The sequence below is a fragment of the Microtus pennsylvanicus genome, chromosome 2, assembly GCF_037038515.1.
Source record: "Microtus pennsylvanicus isolate mMicPen1 chromosome 2, mMicPen1.hap1, whole genome shotgun sequence".
Classification (NCBI taxonomy): Eukaryota; Metazoa; Chordata; class Mammalia; order Rodentia; family Cricetidae; genus Microtus; species Microtus pennsylvanicus.
The window spans coordinates 73,754,326-73,778,449 of NC_134580.1; the positions used below are offsets into that span (position 1 = coordinate 73,754,326).

Sequence of the window (24,124 nt, forward strand, 5' to 3'; positions counted from 1 at the left end):
TTAAGTATAATTCATCCAGCTTGAATGTTCCTTATCTTCTTACATCATGCATTTCAAGCATCTTTTGACATTGAATTGAGCATCAAGAGTCCACTGAACTTTCTGCCAGCAAGAAGAATATGTCTCATATACTGTATTGTGACATCCCTCCACGTGCAAATAGGCCAGCTTGGTGCTTCAAATTGACTAAATTGGAATCAGATGGGCTCATAATTCTGTACAGCCCCTATCTGCACAGCTCAGTTGGGTTTACTCAGCCACGGATAGCACATGCTATATAACTTCACCACCCGCATCTCTTTGAGTTTTGATTTACTAGAAAGTGGATGGCTATTGGCTGCAATGCAAACAAATGTTCCCTTCCAAAAACTGAGCATAATGATGGCACTTTCCCTTCTTCTCACACATGCACTCTTGCTTTTTCAAATTTTAGTACCACTTCTAAGACAATTAAGATAATTTTGCCATTTAAGTACTAACAGCCACAGCAGTCTTAGAACCACTTTTTTTAGCACTAAAATGCAGTAAAAAGACATTATTGCTTATTGGAATTTTAATGTCTCTTTATCGGACTTCAGCTAGAGAGAACACTGGAATTTGTATTTGTTCTTAAGAGCATGCTGAAAAGCAAGAAGACAGAAAAGAAGTTTATTAAAATTTACCTCAAATTAGTTTTGCAAACATCTTTTTGGTGCACTGAAAACCCCATTTGGAAATGGATGGAAAGTTTGCTGTCAGCTTAGGAAGGAATTTTAAAAGGTGAAGGATATTGAATATAAGGTAAAGGAAGAATCTCCATGCTTTTCAATGTGATTCACATTGCAGTGATGAGAAATTGATTGTTTCATATTTTAATGGGTATGATGTCTCTAATAATAGCTTCTCACCATACAGAATGCTCTCTAATAATGTAGCCATTCTCCTAGAAGCTAATTGTGTACTGCACTTCATTTGTATTGAACTCTACAATGATAAGGCTAGGAGAAGTATTCTTTTGCCTTGAGTGGTGGGAGGATACTCGAATTATTGAGTGTGATTTTTGTGTATGTGATATTTTCATGAGAGCATGCTGACAAAAACTTTTTATATGTCACCACTGGAATGAGACTTGAAAAGATGTTTATTTTTTCTTTTAGTTTAAATATTATAATTATTATGCAAATAGTTACAAAGACAATGTGTAAATAATCATAAATAGTTGTTTTTATTGTCTAATTTTAGAGAGAATGGTTTTGTGGGTGTCTGCCTATCAGGATATTAAGACAAAGATATAATTAGAGGAAGCCACTCTACAGCTCAATAAAGATCTTATGCCTTTAAGCTAACTTCCCAATTTTTTTCGAAAATCTAAAAGATTTTGGAGAATCAGTTTTAGAATAGTTAAATCAGGGGTGCTTACCTCATAAAGCAAAGACAATTATTACAAACTTCTAAAATCACCAACTTTAAAACACTTTAGGACCCAACAGATAAGGGACACTTACCCTGTCCTAATTATTTCATTGCTTAGTTGAGAATATTCTCTGAGTTTGGTCTTTAAATCAGTAAAGTGGATTCAAGGGGGGAAAGATCAGAAAAAGGAGTAAATGTATAGAGACTGGAGTCAGTACCATTTAAAATGCTCTAACAATAGAAGCAGATATTCATTTTAGTTGCACTTTATAGGTTAAGGAAAACTCTGTTTGGTATTTCAAAACAGGAGTTCTCTGTTTAACAGCTCTGGCTGTCCTGGAACTCATTCTGTAGACCATGCTAGTCTTGAACCCATAGAGATCCATCTACCTCTACCTCCTGCATGCTGGGATTAAAGGCACGTACCACCACTGTCCCGCAAGAAACACTTGATGGATAAATATGATAAATAACCTACCCAGGGTCTCTGTATGAGTAAGGAGAATAGATTATCCTTGATGCCAGTTGATAGGACTCAGTAGTAAATTCTTCTAATTATATTTCCATTGAGTTCCTCCTAGGAAGGAAGTGAGATGATGTCTGTATATATTCTGGTCTAACTCTGCAAAATATCTCTATGATTCAGAGAAAGCTTGAGAACTCAATATTTGTGTCATTAAATTTCTGGGTCTACCATGGATTTGCATATATACTCATCCTCTTTCCTAGGGTGAAGTCCATGTCTTTGAATCTTCAGTCAAAAGTTGGCCAGATAATACAGTGAAAAATAGAATTTTTAGTATCTAGAAAGAAAAAATGAAGAGCAATGAGACAATTTCCTAAGATTTGAAGCTAAAATGCCAAGTCCAGGTGGGAAGAAATGCTTATGCTCAAATCGTGTGGACTCTTCTCACGAACGGTCTGGCTCTTGCTAAAATTGCTGTCTTCATTCCTTGTCTCTGGCCTTTGGCTCTGTAACTGTATTGGAAACCTTCACTCTTATTTCAGCATCAGTGGCCATGTCAACCCTGGAGCTGCCTCAAATCTACTCTTTTCACTTTCTTTGACTTTATCTGTAATGGCTATCACTTGAAAAACTTTTAGAAAGCAACTTTCCTATAAAGAACAAAAAGAAACTCCACTTTGCTACTTTTGACATGAAGGGTGCCACCCTTTTTTTGACTATGATTACATTCATATTTACAAATTTCCAGGCAGATAAAGACATCAGCTGTTTGGTACTTTAAAGGTATATTTTCCAGATTTGTTTCCTTCTCCCTGCTTTGATCTCCTTCTTTCCTCATTTGCCTTCATCATCCCAACCTTACTCTCGCCTTACCTTCCTTCCATCATAATAGAGAGATATTTTGCTATTAACATGAGTGCATGAGACAAAGGATCTTGAGATCCCAAGCATTGCCTATTGCCTATGTGACTAGTATTATCTGTTCTGTTCTCAAGGCCTAACTACAGTAGAGTGTATCTAATTCAATGGTACTGTTTTTGTTTGGTAAATGGATGCATTGATATGAGTCACTGTTTACTCTGGCAGTTCTCTATAATGCGAATCTGAAGCTAAGGCTCATCTCTGCTCACTGAGGCCATTGGGATGTTTTATTCCCTTAAACAGAATCATAGAAGCCTCCTTCACATTATTGCTACAACACCGGTGCATTGAACATGTATTGAACCAAAGCTAACAGTTGAGCAGTGACAACACAGCTGTCCAGACTCAAGCAGTAGGCAAGGTCTGCAGTTTGCACCAGTTAGCACTTGGAAGTCTAAGAAAGATGCATCTTAAGTTCATGCCTTGCTTAGGCTACATAGAAAGACCCATTTTCATATAAACAAATTAGGTAAACAAGTTTATATTAAACTTGGTTAGGAAGGTTTTAAAAACTTGGATATCTTCTACCAAATTACTTAATCATCTCTAGTCTGTGTTTCTAATCTTTGTAACTCAGGATGGTTGCTAGGACTTCAGCCATAATATCCACCTTCTAGGCAACAGAGTGGAAAATAGTATTAAATAAAAGCAGTCTTCATTTCATTGAAAGCAATTTGATGGGAGGCAACCATATCAGGCGCACTCAGTCATATGGCCACACATAGCTGTATAGATCAGGATAACATCAATTTTTCTATCAGCAAAATACTAAGCTACAGTTTGAGCTTCTTATTACCGAGGAAGGAGTACCAACTGTATCCATGGCTTAATTCTTCAGCTTGAAAGTTGAACTCTTTAACAAACCCTGTGTCTAATCTAAAATTTATTTTTTCTTTTAGTTTCAATACTACAATGGTTATGCAAATAGTTACGAAGAGGAAAATGTCTAAATAGTCATAAATAGTTGTTTTTATTGAGCAATTTTAGAGAGAATGGTTCTGTGTGTGTCTGCCTATCAGGATATTAAAGACAAGTGAGTTATGAGCCTAATGATAATTTCAATTAAGACGTTAGGATGTGTTCAGAAAATGAACCTAATCAGAATCAGAAAGAGTCCTTGACAACTTTGGTGACTGAAAGCAGGCTCATGGAAGCTATTAGAGGGTCAAAGTTTTTAATGGAACATGTTTTTATTTACTGAGGGCATGGACAGATCAATTTCGTTCCATTCTCTGTCCTAGTTATTGAACAAACTCAGTATTACTAATGAGAAAAAAATCAAACATTGCTATTAATTGCACATATAACAAGAAACAGTATTTAACCAAGAAAGAGAATTACAGGCCAATCTCACTCATGAACATGGATGCAAAATTTCTCAATAAAATACTGGCAAACTGAATCCAAGAACACATTAGAAAAATTATCCATTATGATCAAGTAGGCTTCATCCCAGAGATGCATGGCTTCAACATACGTAAATCTATCAATGTAATCCATCATATAAATAAACTGAAAGAAAAAAACATATGATCATTTCATTAGATGCTGAAAAAGCATTCAACAAAATTCAACACCCCTTTATGATAAAGGTCTTGGAGAGATTAGGGATACAAAGGTCATACCTAAATATAATAAAAGCTATTTACAGCAAACCGACAGCTAACATTAAATTAAACGGAGAAAAACTCGAAGCCATCCCACTAAAATCAGGAACACGACAAGTCTGTCCACTCTCTCCATACCTCTTCAATATAGTGCTTGGAGTTCCAGCAATAGAAATATGATAACATAAGGGGATCAAGGGGATTTGTATTGGAAAGGAAGAAGTTAAACTTCCGTTATTTGCAGATGATATGATAGTATACATAAGCGACCCCAAAAACTCTACCAAAGAACTCCTACAGCTGATAAACACCTTTAGTAATGTGGCAGGATACAAGATCAACCCCAAAAAAATCACTTGCCTTCCTATACACTAAGGATAAGGAAGCAGAGAGGGAAATCAGAGAAGTATCACCTTTCACGATAGCCACAAATAGCATAAAATATCTTGGGGTAACTCTGACCAAGGAAGTGAAAGATCTATTTGACAAGAACTTTAAGTCTTTGAAGAAAGAAATTGTAGAGGGCACCAGAAAATGGAAGGATCTCCCGTGTTCTTGGATTGGGAGGATCAACATAGTAAAAATGGCAATTCTACCAAAAGCAATCTATAGATTCAATGCAATCCCCATCAAAATCCCATCAAAATTCTTCACAGTCCTTGAGAAGACAATAATCAATTTTATATGGAAAAACAAAAATCCCAGGATAGCCAAAACAATCTTATACAATAAAGGATCGTCTGGAGGCATTACCATCCCTGACTTCAAACTCTATTACAGAGCTACAGTATTGAAAACAGCTTGGTATTGGCATAAAAACAGAGAAGTTGACCAATGGAATCGAATAGAAGACCCGGACTTCAACCCACAAACCTATGAACACCTGGTTTTTGATAAAGGAGCTAAAAGTATGCAATGGAAAAAAGAGAGCATCTTCAACAAATTGTGCTGGCAAAACTGGATGTCAATCTGTAGAAGAATGAAAATAGATCCATATCTATCACCATGCACAAAACTCAAGTCCAAATGGATTAAAGACCTCAATATCAGTCCGAACACACTGAACCTAATAATTCTCACGTCTTGAGTAGCCCATTTGTAATAATCTGTGGCGGGAAATATTCAGCATGTCTGGCTCCATTGCATCTGACCAACAATGCTTTCTTTCTCCCAGAATTCTGTTCTGTCTACTCTGCCCACCTAATTTTCTGCCATATCAAAAGGCTAAGGCAGTTTCTTTATTAACCAATGAGAGTAACACATAGACAGATGACCCTCCTCCATCAACTGTAACACCTAAAGAGAAAACAGAAGCCATTTCTACCTATAAGGGGACTCATCTCCATAGACTAAAGAGAAGTGGATATGTAGAAGGTGATGATGATGTGATTGAACCTACTGGACTTCCCTTGACAATGATTGTTTCAAAGCTTACCTGTAAAGTCTAACCATTGAGCATCCCTATTACTATCCACCTTCTTATTGCTATGACAAAGGAGGTATTTCAGTAAAATTTCTCTGTGCTACCCAGAAATACTCAGCTTTAATTTTCTTTTCCTCATTCACTCTACACAGTGATGGCATGGCTCCTTTAAGCTTCTTTGTCTATCTTAACAGAACATATATGCTAGAACTCAGGATATACCTGCCTAACCATCTGTATTTCCATTAAAATGGATAAAACTCAAATGTTTTGCTTTGGTGTACTGAGGTTTTGTACAGTTCCTGTGTTCCCTCTCCCAGTTTTATAAACATGTTCACCTACAACTATTTTACCACATCCATCTGTAATACTTTGTTTTCTCAGCTGAAAGTAAAGTGTTATATGTCCTGATAGCCCAAGAGAGGCGATTATTCCTGTGTAGGTCTTTCATGGCATCTACTAGATTCAGTTAGGAATCCACTTAAGCAAAACAGTGATTGAGGAAAGCCTTGCTGGTTTCCAAAGTTGTTTTCCCAGAAGGAAAGGAATCGTTGTTTTTACCTCAAATACATACTCTCATGTATAAAACCAGATTGCTTTCTAAAATAATATTACATTGTGCAATTAATATAATAGCCTCTTTTGTTTTGTTTTCTTCTAATTTTCAAAAAAGAAAAAAAAAGAAGCTGCCTCCCAGTAATCTGCCTTTTCAGGCTGTTTGTTTCTAACTCAATCCATCTCTCTCACAGTCTGGTCTGCTTCTGCATTTAATCACTATGAAAGAAGCTCTCTGCATTTCTCTGATTTCTTTATATTTTTCCCCAAAGCATGGCATTGAGAATTAGATGCAGTGATGCTTGGGGACGGCTGCATTTACCTCAGACATCCTTCAGGCAACCCAAGATAATTTAATCTAATAGCCTGCAAATCTCATGATATACAGAAAGTTAAAGTTTTCCAGTTTTTTCCTTTTTTGTTTGTGCCAATGCGAGATAGGTTTCAAGGGTACCCTTTTGAAGAAGGAGGAAATGTGCTTTCTCTAAGCTTTGACATTTGATTTTTGTTTTAAAAAGATCCTGCCCTTCATTAACTTAAAAGACTACTCATTTTTCATAGCGGCATGCACATAATTCACCAGAAAAGGAAGAATTCTGCAAGGTTCTGTGGTTTTAGAAATCACTAAGATAATCTAAGCCACAGATACTCTACCTGGCACTTACAAATAAGTGGTTTTTTTTTAATGAAATGAAGAAAAGAATAACAGGTTTATTATGTTTCCTCTGTCCTACCAACCATTATAAAAGGGTTGTTATGTTAAAGTTGTACTTCTAGGGCTTTGGAGTAACACCCAACATTACAAAATAACCCCAGAATTAATTTCTACCCATGGTACTTGCATACTGGTAGAATGAGAGAAATCTATAAAAGTAATATACTGAATATAACATACATATTAAAATGTTCTAAACATTTATATGTAAAATATAATGACTAACAAGGAGGGTGTATGTGATATTTTAAATAGGATGCACTCAGAACAGGCCTCAGTAAAGGGCTGTTTGAGTGATCATTTCAGGTAAAATCATTGTGTGTGTAGCCGGGACACAGTGACAGATTCCAGGTAGAGTAAGAGTAGAAGGCAGGTGGAGCATTCACTCTGGGTGAAGAGCAATGAAAAGTGTCTATGGTGAAAATGGAAAGTTCATTCCATTGGTTACTAATATTATTTTGATAATAGTTCTGAGTGCAATAAGAAAATTGTTTGCAGCATTTTGATTATGAAAACGTTTTTAGGATTGTGCACCAGGTGACAACTACACAACCTCTTAATCTTGAAGACAGAGAACATTAGGATGAGGTGCAGTAGTAGTGCCAGGAAGCCAAACATAAAGTCATGTACCTAAGAAAGCTACTTCATTGGTAAAAAATGTGGAGAAAAGAGAAGAATTTGTTTAAGATTTTAAAGTTGAACTCTATGATTTTGTTTGGGTTTTGCTATATTTTATTGGTTGTCTTTTCTCTAAATCATCTTGTTATATTGTTATATTTCCCAGGTTTTTCCTCAAATACATATCCTCAAATGATACTTCTGCATCATCATAGTGAAAATATTATAACAGTTGATGTTGACAATAGTACATATCTATTCCTATCCCTGCCAAATTCTCTCTCTCTCTGTTTTTTTTTTTCCTCATTGGATGCTTTATCTGTTGATTGTAATTAGGTATGGAGAAAGAGAAAAGTTCTGAATATTGATTATATCTATTCCAGCTGAAGTTTTATAAAGACATGAAGGTGGTTTTCTGTATAATTTACCTTTTATACAAAGGACATAACTTCAGTAGTCTGACTTATTGTTGCTACAACAAATGGGTCACTCTTTGAAGCAGCTAGTGCTTAGGGTCCAATTGCTGCTCAATATTTAAGTGCTCATCTACACTTTTGTCTAGAGACCAAGGTGTATTTTTGGGGAGTAATCCTATTCCAAGACAAGAGCCCTCCTCTGCAAAATGGACTTATTCATGGGATAACGACTCTGCAAAATGGACTTATTCATGGGATATACCACATCCATAGAACTTGTGAAAATATAATACTCCAATGATCAATAATATCCAGTATTTTATGAGTAATTAAATCATTACTATATACTGGTAAATCACATGTAAAAGAGTATAGTCACTTTGACACTTTGGGTCCACGGATATAGACACAATTATCTGTTTCAACTCTTAAAGAAAACTAATAAGGAAAATAGATGCCATACTCCCAATATGATTGCACAATAGTTGAATTGTGGTAACGATCTGCACTAATTAGGAAGATCTGCATCATGGATTAGGAAGAGACCCCAGGCACATGCACAATTGTTTAATATGTTGTTTAAAATGAACTATGGGTCAGAAGTGAAAGTGGTGAAAAACTAGTGACATATTTTATTTGTAGGTAAGAAACGATGTGTTTATTTTTGAGAAAGAGTAATAGTTGAACTATTATTTCAGTAGTTAGTGATTATTTTCTGTGTTGAGTGGTCAGAAGGGACAATTAAAGTAACAAAATTCATTAGCTTAAAACCAGGTTTAATCCATTCCTGATAGAAGAGAAAGTGGGAAGTACTCTACAACACATGGGCACAGGAGACCACTTCTTACGTATAACCCCAGCAGCACAGACATTAAGGACCTCATTGAATAAATGGGACCTCCTGAGACTGAGAAGCTTCTGTAAAGCAAAGGACACTGTCACTAAGACACAAAGGCAACCCACCAACTGGGAGAAGATCTTCACCAACCCTGCAACTGACAAAGGTTTGATCTCCAAAATATATAAAGAACTCAAGAAACTAGACCGTAAAAGGCTAATCAACCCAATTATAAAATGGGGCATTGAGCTGAACAGAGAATTCTCAACAGAAGAACTTCAAATGGCCAAAAGACACTTAAGGTCATGCTCAACTTCCTTAGCGATCAGGGAAATGCAAATCAAGACAACTTTAAGATACCATCTTACACCGGTCAGAATAGCTAAAATCAAAAATACCAATGATAGCCTTTGTTGGAGAGGTTGTGGAGAAAGGGGTACACTCATCCATTGCTGGTGGGAATGCAAACTTGTGCAACCACTTTGGAAGGCAGTATGGCGGTTTCTCAGGAAATTCGGGATCAACTTACCCCTGGACCCAGCAATACCACTCTTGGGAATATACCCAAGAGAGGCCTTATCATACAACAAAAGTATATGCTCTACAATGTTCATAGCAGCATTGTTTGTGATAGCCAGAACCTGGAAACAACCTAGATGTCCTTCAATGGAAGAATGGATGAAGAAAGTATGGAATTTATACATATTAGAGTACTACTCAGCAATAAAAAACAAGGACTTCATGAATTTTGCATACAAATGGATGGAAATAGAAAACACTATCCTGAGTGAGGTAAGCCAGACCCAAAAAGAGGAACATGGGATGTACTCACTCATATTTGGTTTCTAGCCATAAACCAAGGATATTGAGCTTATAATTAGTGATCCTAGAGAAGCTAAATAAGGAGAACCCAAAGAAAAACATATAGGCATCCTCCTGAATATTAACCTTCAGCAGGCGATGAAAGGAGACAGAGACAGAGACCCAAAATGGAGCACAGGACTGAAATCTCAAGGTCCAAATCAGGAGCAGAAGGAGAGAGAGCACGAGCATGGGACTCAGGACCGCGAGGGATGCACCCACACACTGAGACAATGGGGATGTTCTATCGGGAACTCACCAAGGCCAGCTGGCCTGGGTCTGGAAAAGCCTGGGATAAAACCAGACTCTCTGAACATAGCGGACAATGAGGACTACTGAGAACTCAAGAACAAGGGCAATGGGTTTCTGATCCTACTGCACGCACTGGCTTTGTGGGAGCCTAGGCAGTTTGGATGCTCAACTTACTAGACCTGGATGGAGGTGGGGGTTCCTTGGACTTCCCACAGGACAGGGAACCCTGATTGCTTTTCGGGCTGGGGGGAGACTTAATTGGGGGAGGGGGAGGGAAATGGGAGGCGGTGGCGGGGAAGAGACAGAAATCTTTAATAAATAAATAAATTAAAAAAAAAAAAAGAAATTAAATGCCCAAATAAAAAAAAATAAAAAAAAATAAAAAAAATAAAACCAGGTTTAAAAAAGTAGGCATCTGGGCTGGGCAGTGGTGGTGTATGCCTTTAAGCCCAACACTCAGAAGGCAGAGGCAGGCAGATCTCTGTGATGTGAGTTCAAGGCCAACTTGGTCTCTAAGAGCTAGTTCCAGGACAGACTCCAAAGCTACAGTAAAACTTTGTCTCAAAAAAAAAAAAAAAGAAAGAAAAAAGAAAAAAAAGAAAGAAAACTGATGAGGATGGATTAAACTTACATGCCTTATAACAAATACACTAACTCAGTTGATGTATTTTGGGACCGAGAAACTGGCATTGTAATCAAATCTTCAAAGATGGATACGAGTGCATCAGGATATACCCGGAAGTATCATTTAGTGAACACTAGATTAGGGTCTAAAGATCTTCAAGAGTTGTTAATTTTAAAAGTCACATTTTATTTATAGGAAATTTCATGCAGCTTTAATTGAAAGCTAATATTTGAGTAATTAAGATTTAAAAAGATGGTGAAGTGATAAATAGAATTAAAAATACTGAAAGGACTGTTCACACTCTTACAGGAATGTCAATATTAAGAGAAAAATGACTGTGAGTCAGGGCAAACGCCTTTCTTTCACACCATTAACAATATCCAAAATGGTACTAGTTCTCTGAGATACTGATGAAGCATTGGTTTTTTGCAGTGAGTCTGTATCTCAGAGACATGTCACTTGTCATGTGACAGTTGCTGCGGTAACTAGTTTAAGACATGCCATTGAGATAACAAATAAATAATTTCATAAAGTAGATATTATAGCTTACATGTAAATTAAGGCTGCCCTGTCTCTATTAGCTTTTCTATTCTGAATTCCTTTGCTTTCCATATTTAATAAAGAACTCCTTTTCCTTGTGAAAATCTCCCTTTCTTCACTAACCAAACATCATTTGAATTCACAGTTGACATTCTACTGTTTCTTATTTTAGCATTCCATACTGTGCCACTAATTCTTCAATACTACTTACTCTGAGGTTGTAATAACAGATCATTAAGTTGGCAAAAATAATCCAATAAAGTTGTATCTTTTCAGTGTGGGGAGGTGTTAAGATAAGCAAATGACAGAACCCACTCTTAGCATTTTCTAAGCCAAAAATCATTTCTGCTCACTATAGGACACTGATCTCCGTGACTTCTATTTTAGTGTTTATTATAGTATGCAAAGCTGCTGGTTAGAAAATGTCGCTACTTATTTCTAGAAACAACCTACAGTTTTCTCGGGGTGCACACACGTGGCTCTCTTCCTGATCAAGCACTTAGTTTTTTAAAGCCATAGTTGTTGTACCATGCTTGAGAGTTGCTTTTTATTGTTCAACACATTCCATATACATCAGGCATCTCATATTATTTTCAAATTTGTTGATAATTAGGTTTAATGTGCTACTGGACTGGAAGGTTAACTTTGGAAGAATGAATCATACAAACATTTTTTTTTATTTTCTTTATCCATTTAAAAACTTGAATTAAAAATATAACTACATCATTATTCCCTTTTCTTTCTTTTCTTTTTCTTACTCCAACCAATGCCATGTTCCCTCCCTTCCTTCCCATTTATGCCTCACCCTTAGTCCTTTCCAAACTCCGTCTCTAATTTTTGATTGTTACTGTTTTTATATATAATATTTATATGTGTTTAAATATAAACCCACCCACAAAGATGATCAAAGATCTATGAATTTGATATGGATATTCATTTATCCATATAAGGGAAGTTAATAGCTTGGTGATATGCAAGCACTATAGATTTTTGTGTATTTTTCAATTAATGTTTATATATTCATGAACTAGAGCAACAGAAATTTAAGAACATAAACAGAAAATGGGTAAACTCCTCATGAAGAAGACCAAGGAAGTACTGGTTGAAACTGGCCTATTGTTAACTTGGTCACCTCCTATCATTTCCCTCTGACATTCTCCATCCGAACTTCCACACTTGAGGTTTTCTCTACACTCACCTTACTTCATCTGTAAATATTCCAGAAAAAATACAGATGGCATGAAAGAAAGAAAAATTGCATGGGCCTTTAGAAAGTACCCATTTCATGAATATGCTTTCCCAAAATTTTCATCTGGAAAATTCTGTGTCTGTTCTGTTGTCTGTTAACTAATTTGATAGTCATTTCTCCTGAATTACCAGTGGGGGCATGGACAATGATCTCATTCACTGATCATATCTCCATGTCAAGTCTCGATCATGCGTGAAAGGGACAAGGAAAACTGCTTAGAGTGTCAACAACTGGGATGTCACCTCACCACTGTATTTCAGTACTCCTAATATTTTTATTATATTAGTAGTTTCATTAACCCCCTTTCTTTTTGTTTTGTTCACATCTCTTTTAATAGTAAGTGATTCCTAGCTGGTAAGGAAAATAGCAAACAATAGCTCCCTCATGCTTTAGCAATGTGCCAAACCCATGCACGATCATTTGATCATTTTGTTGTTATCGTTTCTGAAGGATAATGAGGTGGCTGCTTCCTTTATCTTCATTTGAAAACTAGAAATATTGATAGGCAAAAGATATTATGTAGTAGTAAAGAAAATCCAAGAAATCCACAAAAAACAACCCATAGGTTTCTAAACTCTATTCTTTAGCTGACAGGCATATCTGCCTATCAGCTTATACATGCTTCTACCCTATGTACAAATTGGTCTTCATTTTGTGCAATAAGATTAAGTTTCCTCAGTGTTCAGATAATATTTGATAGGTAGTCACAAGTTGAAGGAATGGGTCATGTAGGTATCTCGAAATAAATAGTGAATGGGGGACAGGTGGTGCTGTTTACTAGTAAGAATTTACCTAGTATGTGCAAGACCTAATGTTTAAGCCAAGGCATTGGAAATGAAAAGAACCAGAGAGGATTCAATAAGTGCTATGTTTCCTGAGAAGATGATACCAAGCTATTAAAGGGACAACAAAAATATAAAATGTTATTAAGTACCTGTAGATAAAAATCTCTTGTCGAGGATAGAGCTTTAGAGGACTGAAAAGAAATTTACTCATGGGTTTATTATTTCTAGCCCAAAGCTTTACATAGACTCCGAATGTTATTTCAGAAATAATGCAAATGATGCAGAAGCTGAGAATTAAATGGAAAGAAATGGATGCATCTAAATTTACCTTGCAGACTCACGTCCCTGGCTAATCAGCACCTTTGCCTCTAGAAGCACTTTTTTTTTTTTGCAATGAAAGACACATTTCCTACCCAATTATGCCATAGCAGGTGAGAATAAATGCCTTAGGGTACTTTACGTGAAGTCATTATGTTAATAAATCTTTTCAACAAATCTGTGAAGTATCTTCTCTGTTTTATAGAGGAGTTCAGGAATGCTGTTTTTCAAGGTCACAAGAAAGTATAAGATCTGAAAGTTAAGTCTTCTTGAAGGTTAAACATATGCTAAATGGATAAGTAGTTCTCAGGAAAAAAATCATTTCTTTATATCAAAATTTAGATTGTTTTTGTGTTTGATTGTAAAAGACATGGAATGCTAAAACATCACAGATTATGGATAGATAAAGGCATCAGGACGAAACTAAAACGAAACACTCAAAAATCTTCACGTAGGGATTGAAAATGCAATGATGAGTCCACCACACGGTCATTGATCATTCACTAAGCCATTAGTCATCCAAAGTATGCAGCCCAGCTATTTATGCAGCAAGTAGTGTTCGAGCTAAGAATACATAGTTCCTAAAACCAGCTAGATCTTTGTCACTACAGAGGATGTAGTTAGGAAAAAAGCCAGTCTTAAATGCTTACAGATGTAGCTATTTTAAGTACCAGTGTTTGTTAGAAAGAATTGAAGTGATTGGACATAGACTGATAAGGGCCATTTTACAAAAGAAGAATATCTCAAATATGCATCTATAAAGTAAGATCTTTTAAAAATAAGGCCTGAGTAAATGTAAGGGTGAGCTATTGGTTATAGGCAAATACTTCAGAAAGAAAGAACACAGGTTATGTAGGCAGGGTCATTCAATGCATTAGGGTGTGCTTAGAAAAGATCAAACTAATCTTCACACATGTGAACAATAGCATCTCTGCATATGTAAATATAAGGACATTTGTGTATACTTCTATTTAAATAAAAATTTTATGGGGAGGGGCAGTCAGAGTGCCTAATTCCTGGGTAAAAGTAAATGCAGTTCTGTAACTGTACTATTGTTTTAGTGCCAGAGTAGTCTAAGGTTGCAAGGGTATGTTTTTGTTTTATTCTTAGGCAGCTTTTAAATTTTATTCCAGCTGTGAATTTTCCCTGTAAGTATACCCTTTCACATATTAATTACCTATTTTCTTCCAGGTGCTGGCTATTTGTCTAAGCCTCAATATCTATCTTTAAGTAGCATGCAAACATACCTCTAGCTCTCAAGAAGATAGAAATGAATGGATACTTTCTGTTTCTTGAATATTTAAAGAATTCCACTGGGAAACAGAACACATATAAACTACCAAGCAAATAGGAAGTATATGAATCTTTGAGACAACAGTGATGCAGTTTACATTCCAGTGAGACCAATGTTTCTTGGCAAAGAAGAGACATGGGTGTTTATATATTTGATCCTCTTCCTCCTATCCTTTCATCTTTAACACAGCTTTTATAAATTCTCCAGATAGCAGTAGTTGTTGCCTAGGTTCTAAACCACAATCTACAGTCATTTATGTGACTGTGCAAGACAGGAGAGTTGAAAGAACAATCCAGGTAAACAGGATGATGTTATCAATGATCAGGATATGTATAGATCAAAATTACTATGCAAATGGAAATCAGTGAAATGAGTAAATAAATGAACAAAGAGAGTAGATCAATCTTAGAATTAGGCTAATGGAATCTCTAGTGCATGCATTTTTAGTTTATTCTACATTATCCCCAACTCAGACATAATTTTCCTTTGCCAATTTTATGCACATGTAAATTTGTAACCATTTTATGTTTTTTAAAGAAAATTGACCTTTCCCATTCATTGACTTGAGGGTAGGAAGTAGGAAATCTGAATAACAATTCTAGACCAGTATATATTGATGAGCTATCTTTATGTACTTCATGATATGCATGTATGTTCTCATGTATGAGGGCAGATGAGCGAGCACATACATGTGGAGGTCTAAGATAGCATTGAAAATCTTTGATTGTTCTTCCATTTCATTGTTTGCATACTGGTTCTCTATCAGACTCAGAGCTTGCAGATATAGCTAGTCTCCCAAGCTTTCTCAAGGGATCTTTATTTTTTTTTCCCATGCTGAAATTGCCTATCTCCTGCATTTAAGTAGGTTGGGTAGATCTAATTTTCTTGATTGACAAGTGTATTAACTGCTGAACCACCCCTCTAGTTCATAAATAGAGCTGATTTTTTTAATTTTTTCTTTTATTTTTAAAGTTTTTAACATAATTTCATCAGTTCTTCATTTCCTTTCTCCCCTCCAAACCTTCCCATGTACCCTTATTTGTTCTGTTTCAATTTCATGTTCTCTGTTTTGATTTATTTTTATTACATGTACCTACACCTTAATTTTCTATTCCCACACACTCCAACAGAAAAATCTGAGATCCAAAATCTGCATACACATGCTCCTTGAATTGTGATTATTGTTTAATAGAAAGACATGAGCTAACAAATTTAACAGTAAATCTGTTAATTTTTGTCTAGTACTAAAATTCATGAATTTTATCCAATGGATATCTGAAACTGATATCAGAATTAGACATTTATGTGATAAATGAGATGAAGTAGATAATCCAATATAGTAGAATTTAAATTTGTCAAAGAATAAAAACCAGGTTCAATTTCTCATGTTTGCATATATATTCAAGATAGATTGATAGCACTGTGATAACTAAACAAGAACTTGTATTCTTCCGTTAGCAGAAATACAATTAACATTAACATATATTTTCTTTCTGGGCAGTGGTGGCACATACCTTTAATCGCAGACTTGGGAGGCAGAGGCAGGCGGATCTCTGTGAGTTCGAGACCAGCCTGGTCTAAAAGAGCTAGTTCCAGGACAGACCTCAAAGCTACAGAGAAACCCTGTCTCAAAAAAGCAAATATACTTCTAGGCATAACAATCTTTAGATAATGAATTATGCGCATAAATTTGCTTAGATTCAAAGCAAATGTAAAATTCTGTTTCCTAGTACTAATTTTCCAGGTGAGAAAAAAGAACTATTCTTATCATCATGGGATTTTCTATTCTACCATTTCAAATGAATGTATATATTTTGCTTATCCTTAAAATTAATATTTTCAATTTTAATATTTTAATAAAATTATTAATCTAAATATTTAAACTGTACTTTTAAAAATCAAAAAATTCTATCCTATATATTTTTAAAAACATTAGATTTATTTCATTTTAAGAGTTATTTCCAAGGCTCCTTGTCAGCATAATTACTTGTTTTGACAACTGTCCGAAGAGTTATATTATATATTATAATGATCAGAGTTGCTAACAGTTAAATACAGCTCTTTCAGGGAAGAGTAATATAATTGACATAAGTAATCATTGAAATAAGCATTAACACTGACAAACTATTATGAATAGGCAACTAGTTCACAAACTTGTAAACTGTTCTTATTTGACTTTGACTCTTACTTGGCAGTTCTTCTCTTAGTATGCTGTGGTCATTTCTTCTCAGTCTCATCTTTTTCTTAAGACTGTGCTCATACTGGACTGAGGTCCCAAAGTCCAAATGAGGAGCATAAGGAGGGAAGACATGAGCAAGGAAGTCAGGACCGCGAGTGGTGCGCCCACTCACTGAGACAGTGGAGCTGATCTAATGGAAGCTCACCAAAGCAAGCTGGACTGGGAAAATGGAGCATGTGATCAAACTGAACTTTATCAGACAAGGAGGGCTGACTGAGAAGCCAAGGACAATGGCACTCGGCTTTGATCCTACTGCATTTACTGGCTTTATGGGAGCCTAGTCTGTTTGGATGCTCACCTTCCTAGACCTGGATGGAGGTGGGAGGACCTTGGACTTCCCACAGGGCAGGGAACCCTGACTGCTCTTTGGACTGGAGAAGGAGGTGGAAGGGGATGGGGGTAAGGAGAGGGAAATGGGAGGAGGGGAGGAGGTGGAGTATAAATAAATAAATAAATAAATAAATAGATCCTGCATCACATTCATAAAAACTAAAAAAAAAGACTGTGCTCATTTCTTTGAAGTGAGATTTGCAATAAGAGACATCAAAATAAGATAGCATTTATATATACAATATTAAGAGTTTATGACAATTCTTATTTATTACACACTCATTCAGCCAATTAACATTTTGGAAATAGGGCTGCTGTCATTATATATATAACATATATATATATATATATATATATATATATATATATATATATATATATGTTAAGACATACATTTCCATGTATAAATCAGTGTTTCAACCAACAAGAATTTCAAACATATTTTAGGAATGGGGATAGAAAAATGGTAGATACCATGGTTTATAGATTGGTGGGTCTGGGAACAGGAATCTTAGTCTTCAGAATGACTGAGGCCAGCCTCATCATCCAATGACAATTCAAACAAACATTATCTACTTACACTGTAATGAAGTGTTAGAGCCAAGTAAAATGAAAAACAGATTAAAAGCAAGAAATTATAAGAGATCTTAACTATTAAAAGAATGAACATTGGTGTTCTGGATGTTTTAGACATTTGGACATCTGTGGGGACAGAATCCAGTAAAATCATGACAGTAAATGGTAGCTTGAAAATGATAGTAAATTTGGGCTTTATATATGAAGCCAAAGTAACTTAAGATTCTATTTAAGTGGAAAAATAGGTTCATAGAATTCTGAGCTTCCAAACAAAAGCAGAATTTTATACGTTTTACTTAGTGTGTAATTTAAATCATTTAATTTTCTTAGATTCTGTCTACAAAAGTTTTAAAATATGTGCAGTATAGCTGTGTATCTTACCCTATGCAAGTATATTAACAATCAATGTGTGCTGTGTAGTTTTTGGAGAAAATAGGTGTCGATATATAGTAACTAGATGAATGAGAGAAAGGACCGTGAGAATGACACTGAAGAACAGGAAAGAACTTAAAAGGAGAAAGATTTCATCACTTATTTTCTTCTTTCATGAAACATTTAAATTATAGGAGGCTTAGAAAATGAATTAACGGTAAAAATAATTGCTGCCCAAGAATTAGAATTAGAATTTATATTATAAGGATTTATTTAAATCCCAGGAGGGTACAACATCTCTTTTGAGTTTATAGTAGATGGAAAATAGAGATGGGGATCCCTGTAGGAAACTGAATAAATACAAGTGCATGTATGTATGAATATCCTGTGGTGTTTTTCTGTGTGTGTGTGTGTGTGTATGTGTGCGTTTATAATGGTAAGGATTTGAACATTTTGGAAAAGAATAAGCCAATAGTAAAGGCGTTAAGGATAATACAAAACTAATGGTGGATCACTTACATATCAATCAGTGGCAAAGACAAGTGATGGTAAATCGAGCACACAGATGGAAGAGCTAGTTCAACGAAAAAGAAAATCACTTGCTTTGACATTTGAAGAAGGAAATTGAATTCTTGGTACTTACAGTGATAAGAGTCTGCATGAGGGGACAAGACATTGAAGTTGATATCTCTCAGTTTAAAATTTTTCTCTAGGCAGTATGAGGCAATGTTCTTCTTTGAGAAAAAGGAGAACATGTAGGCTTTGATAATCTGCTAATCATTTTTTGCCTGCCTTTTCTTTGTCAACAGTCTGGATAGAGGTATTGGAGAGCTTTGTTAAGTCTCTCTTCTAATAGAAACACTTGTTTCCAACCCAGTGTGCCTTCCCTGACTTTTTGTATAGGCAATCATTGGTTGGGGCTCTATAGTAGCACACTGATTTCAGAAAAGCCATGACAAGTCTACAGGATTGTAAAAGTTACTGGATAAGGCTTTTGGGAAACAGACCAAAGTTTCAGCTTTCCAAAACTATGCACATAGAGGCTGTAGTCCCAGTTGAACAGACTATCAGTGATGCAAAATGATTAAAAACTGGCTGGTACTCCAAGCAGTCATCACACAAACTGTATTCATTTAAACACTGCTTGGCCTATTAGCTCTAGCCCTTACTGGCTAATTCTCACACCTGGACTAGCCCATTTCTAATAATGTGTGTAGCACCCCAAGGTGTGCTTACCGGGAAGATTCTAGCCTACGTCCATCCTGGGTCGGAGCTTAATCACATCTGCCTTAGAGAGCAGAGCTATCACGTCTGCCCGGGAGAGGGGAGGATGGTGTCTCTGAGTTCACTTCCTCTTCCTCCCAGCATTCTGTTCTGTTTACTCCACCCACCTATGTTCTAACCAATGAAATGGGCCAAGGCAGTTTCTTTATTTTTTAACCAATGACCTTCCTCCATCATTTAATTGACACATGGACAACAGCATCCTCCTGAGTAGAGTGGCATGGGATGAAGTTGCACTTTTCATGTGATTTATTAAATGTCCTTCTGTGATATTTCTCTGTAACCCTCATGTTCCTGTTCCGAATAGAGGTGTCAAACTGACTGGTGTTTTATAAGCACAGGTCATAAGACGCTTTCCAAGTTTCTGCAGTCATCCATTAAATGTTTTATTGTATTTCAAATACCTTAGGTAGCTGAAAAAAAAAGAAAGAAAATCCATATATGTACCTTAATCTTAAAATTATTTTTATTGTGCTATGCTTAAAGTCACATAAACCACACAAAGAACTTTTAGCTGCCTCTTATATATCAGATATTACCCAAGTTAACCTTCACAGAAGTCAATGTTATAGAAGTTTTGGCATGGAAACCTGAGTATAGGGACCCTTCTAGATTTACTTAATCATCCCAAGTTCCACTGGACACAAATGGTGTCTGAATTGAACATCTGTGGTTAAAGGGAGATATTGAATCAGTTGCCTTATCAATGCTTTGATTGGAAAAGGAAATGTTGACTTCTTTCAGTATTCAAATATCAACTTTATCATTGGTACAACTACATGGGTAAATATACATAAGGCTCCATTTCGTTTTTTTTTACTATTCCAATGTTACTATGCAAAAATTAATCTCTAGGGTGAGAATCATAGTTACAAAGACAATAAATCTCATGGAGAAAGAAGGTGTGCCTCAACCTTTCAAGAATCAGAGCACAAGATCAGTGCTGCCCAAACTTTTGAACTAACATGGAGAAGATTTTCAGACCTATCTTTTACTGAGGAGTTATTGGCATTTGATAGCTGCTGAAGAGAGAGACTCACTCTATGTGGCCACCCTAAACCCATATGGCCACCACTAATTGCACCAGCATTTTCCTAAGCTAATGCATTTTCTAGTTGTATTATATTTACTGCTATATGCACAGACAATTGTGACTCATAACCCTCTTCAAAGAAACTCCCTTTTGCTAAAGCTGCAGACTTCTACTAAGATCCACAACTAGTAAAAATTCAGGAATAAGCTAGTTGTGTTAGCACATACCAGTAGGATTTACTGAAGGAGACAGAGGCAAGAGAATCATGAATTCAAGGGTAGCCTGAGTTACACATTTAAAAAACTCAGGAATAAGTGATGACTGAGGAGTGCCAGCTGATACATCTCTAACATAGTTCCTATAATGAAGGCTGAGAGAAAAGTCACAGGAGAGAAGAATTGTAAAAGCCATAGGTACAGTATACCCCCTGTTACTTCCCCTAGACACAAAAACAATATTAACCCATGAAATATCATCAAAAAGTATAAGTTGTGAGGTAGCAATAATTATTAATTAAGAAGTTATGAATTTAGATAAAATATGACCATGGAGGAAATTGATGGAAAGAAAAACTTTAGTGTTTGTGTATGAAGCTCTTAAATTTTTGGAGGGGAGAATGGGGATGGGGAGGAGAACATGAGGTAACAAGATGGTCAAGATGGAGAAAGGACAAAGAGGGAAAGCAAGGAAAAAGATATCGTGATGGCGGAGCCATTATTGAGTTAGTAAGAAACATGGCACTAAGGAAATTCAGAGAAATCCCTAAGGATGACCCTAATTAAGACCCTAAGCAGTAGTAATGGCCTGAACTAGCTTTCCCCTGTTATCAGATTAATGACTACCTTGATTGTCATCATAGAACCTTCATCCACTAACTGATGGAAGCAGATGCGGAGATCCACAGCTAAGCACTGGGCCAAACTCCCTGAGTCTTGTCAAGGAGAGGAAGGAATTGTAGATAATATGAACAAATAGGTCATGACTATGATAGGGATAGGGACAAAAACAACTGTCCTGAGCTAGTGGAAGGCCACCGACTCTAGACTGACAGTGAAGGAACTTGCATTGGACCAAACTAGACCCTCTGAATGTTGATGACAATTATGTGGTTTGGGCAGTTTGTGAGTCCACTGGCAGTGGGACCAAAATTTATTCCTAGTGCATAAACTGTCTTTTTGGAGTCCATTCTCTATAGAGGGATACCTTACCCAGTCTAGATATGGGGAAAGTATTGGTCCTACCTCAAAGTGATGTGCTAGACTTTGTTGATACCCACATCTTCTTCCATACTATGAGTTTGAGTGATTAGTGTCATGATCTGTATAGTACAAAACATCGGGTAGCTCCAATACTAGCATTAATGTGGAAGCATGTAAAAGGAAGCCACTAGTTAGTTCCCAGCTGCTCAGCCCCAAAATAATCACACAGAAACTGTATTAATTAAATCACTTCTTGGCCCATTAGCTCTAGCTAAATCTTGTACATTAATTTAACCCATTTTTGTTAATCTGTGTATCACCAAGTAGCAGTGGATTGGCAGCTAAAATTCCAGTGTCTGTCTCTAGCAGGGCTACATGGCTTCTCTCTGACTTTGCCTTCTTTCTCCCAGAATTCAGTTTAGTTTTCTCTGCCTAGCTCTGTTCCCTTATAGCTCTGCTATAGGCCCAAAGCAGATCCTTTATTAACTAATGATATTCACAGCATACAGAGGAAAATTCCACATCAGTAGAGGCTTCTTTAAAAAGTCACAGTTCCTTTAGCATGCTTAACACCTATGTGTTTGTAATACCCTGAACTCCAATCCTTTTCCTATGGACACGTCCAGGTGGTAGAGCACACTCCCTTTTCCCGGATTGGTCAACATAGCACTAGAGAGCCCATTCTTTAACATGCATGATAATGTCATGACTGCTCAGCTTTTAGCAGACATTATTACTTCAAGTTTTGGGTTGTCTCTGTGACTTATGAAAACTATTTCCCACATGCAACATCATGTATTGTTTTCTTTTCCTAATCAAACAGCTTCAGAGAAACAAAGTAAGAATGTGCCTCTTTGGGAAAATCGAAATCTTCTACAAGGAGATTTTTTTTTTTGTTTTCTGATCTGAAAGTCAGGATCATTTCCTCATCAAATATAGCATACCTTACCAACGATGACGTTGTAGCTAGCCTATAAGTTAATGGCTCTCTATTATTCTTGTGCAAACCATAAATTTGTTTGTCTTAGTTTCCTTTGAGAAAGGATAAAAATCTTTTTTATAGTACTAAAATGATCCCCTGGTATCAAATCCTAAATTATAATGACAGCGAGCAGTTTCAAATGCTTTATGTGTGAATAATATGATAAACACTTGACATAGATTATCTCATTTAATCCTCACAGAAACCAAATGAAGTGTTTACTGTCATTATCTCTATTTGCTGAAGAGGATACTGAGTCTCAAAGAGAATTAATAATTTGTCCAAGATCATCTAAAGCTGAGTAATCAAGAGTGAATGCCATGCACACACCAGTCTGGACCAGCCTATTTTTGAGAGGATAACCCATAGGGGCAGAAGTAGCAGGTAAGTGTATCTCTCAATATTAATTTATCTGGATATCTAAACATCATTCAAGAGGGGACCAAGAACTAAGCTACAAACTTATCTCATTGAGAGGATCATTGCCCTTCTGAAAAGATCAGGGGTTGAGTCCAAACTTTGTGGTTGCATTTCTGAGATGTAAGCAAATGGGTTGCCTTTTTATTTATAACTAATTCCCTGTTGTAAGAAGAGATTCATGTCCTTTTTGTTGCTGTTTTTGTTGTTTTCGGTATTGTGGTGCCAGAGATTTTTGGTCTTGTGCTTTCGTATGCCCCATGAACATCTCAGAATGCTTGACGTAAAACACTCAGCTCTGTAGACATTTTCCACAAACTACTGAGATTGAGTCTCCAAATAATTTGGCACTCTAGAGCAGGATAAATGTCTTTCAAAAAGGCAAGTCTGTTGGGCTTCCAAATCCACAAATAGCAGTGTCTTTCACTTAACAAATCACTGGTGGAACTGTGATTGAAATATTGTGATTTCGAACCTTCAGCTGTATGGTATTTGCAATACAAAATTGTTTGGAAGTGGTGTGCTCACGTCAGTAACATCACAATAATTAATGGATTTTTTGTTGTGTGTTTCAGTCTTGTGTTTTTAGTTGACAATTTGCAGTCCTCTGGTTATAACACTGCTCCAACAGAAAGTAAAATTTAACTTTGTTTTGGAATTCTAAGTCAATGTGTTGTTGACTAGGAGACTGGTGAGACTATTAAATGGATTAAAAGTGAGAGCTGGGGAGAGATCAAATCTAGTATGACCCAAAAGAAATGAATGGAAATTCAGAATTAGTGACTTCTCTTGTGTATGTCAACATCTTTGGGAACTT

At 36.2% G+C, this 24,124-nt stretch overlaps 1 protein-coding gene across 3 annotated transcripts in view; it reads left to right on the forward strand.

The window, feature by feature from the left end:
- Lrrc4c (leucine rich repeat containing 4C) overlaps window positions 1-24,124 on the forward strand; it is a 1,351,357-nt gene that overhangs the window by 217,645 nt on the left and 1,109,588 nt on the right. For all 3 annotated transcript variants that reach the window (XM_075961517.1, XM_075961518.1, XM_075961519.1), the window contains exon 2: window positions 23,093-23,274. The gene's annotated coding sequence lies outside the window, so the exon portion shown is untranslated. The remainder of the gene's footprint in view (window positions 1-23,092; window positions 23,275-24,124) is intronic.